This window comes from Zophobas morio, unplaced genomic scaffold, assembly GCF_036711695.1.
Source record: "Zophobas morio isolate AGI-343-1 ecotype UQ-CSIRO unplaced genomic scaffold, CSIRO_AGI_Zmor_V1 ptg000026l, whole genome shotgun sequence".
Classification (NCBI taxonomy): domain Eukaryota; kingdom Metazoa; phylum Arthropoda; class Insecta; order Coleoptera; family Tenebrionidae; genus Zophobas; species Zophobas morio.
In genome coordinates this window covers 2,921,244-2,922,064 of record NW_026972131.1, presented here as the reverse complement: position 1 = coordinate 2,922,064, position 821 = coordinate 2,921,244, and the positions used below count along the sequence as shown (strand labels likewise).

General features: G+C 30.5%; 1 non-coding gene across 1 annotated transcript; it reads right to left on the bottom strand.

Moving 5' to 3' along the window:
- Positions 1–306: 306 nt before the first annotated feature.
- Trnar-ucu (transfer RNA arginine (anticodon UCU)) lies at positions 307–379 on the bottom strand. The gene has a single exon. It is a non-coding gene; the product is annotated as a tRNA-Arg (tRNA).
- Positions 380–821: the final 442 nt, after the last annotated feature.

The following is an 821-nucleotide window of genomic DNA, read 5'->3' as shown; positions in this document are numbered from 1 at the left end:
AGCGCATTCATAACGTGAATAATTTTAAATGAAGCTAAAGTTCAAAATGCAACGAATAATATCTACATGAAACAGATTTATAAACATATTCATATGGCATTATTTACTACAAATTATCATCATTTAAATTTTTCAAAGTAACGCCACAAAAAATGTAAATATGTATGTATGTAAGAAATATACGTAAGAAAAAATCGACTCGGGAAGAGGTTATGATGATTACTTAAATACACCAGATACTGCAGGTTAGTGATTAATAATAAAAAAAAAAAACGAAGCGAATCCAAATATTATGGATTTGCTCCACATCCCTGGCGGGGATCGAACCCACGACCTTTGGATTAGAAGTCCAACGCGCTATCCTCTGCGCCACAGGGACTACACAAAAACAGTAATTTAAATAAACTGAGAGGTATACGTAAAACCAAAAGTCCTTAATACTTGAAAAAAATTGAAATATAAATAACACTGTTTATCTATTTATATTGATTACACACAAAGCTACTTTTAAAATAATACAGAAAACAAAATTTCACAAAGTACACTCATTTAAGAGCACATAAATTTCCTCGCTCTTGATGTAGTCAACAGATCCAGTTTTTTCGAAAAATTATAAGGTTTGATTTTGCGAATTTTTATTTTTTTTTGGTAGCCCTTGTAAGTCAAAATAATACTTACTTACGTAATAAGGGCATAATTAGGGAGATCATACAACATTTATTTTTTCGTCACTGAAATGGGTTTACGCTGTGAATGATACGAGTATCAAATTATGTTCCAATTATATGTTTTAAGGCATGAACCAGTAGATTATATTACCG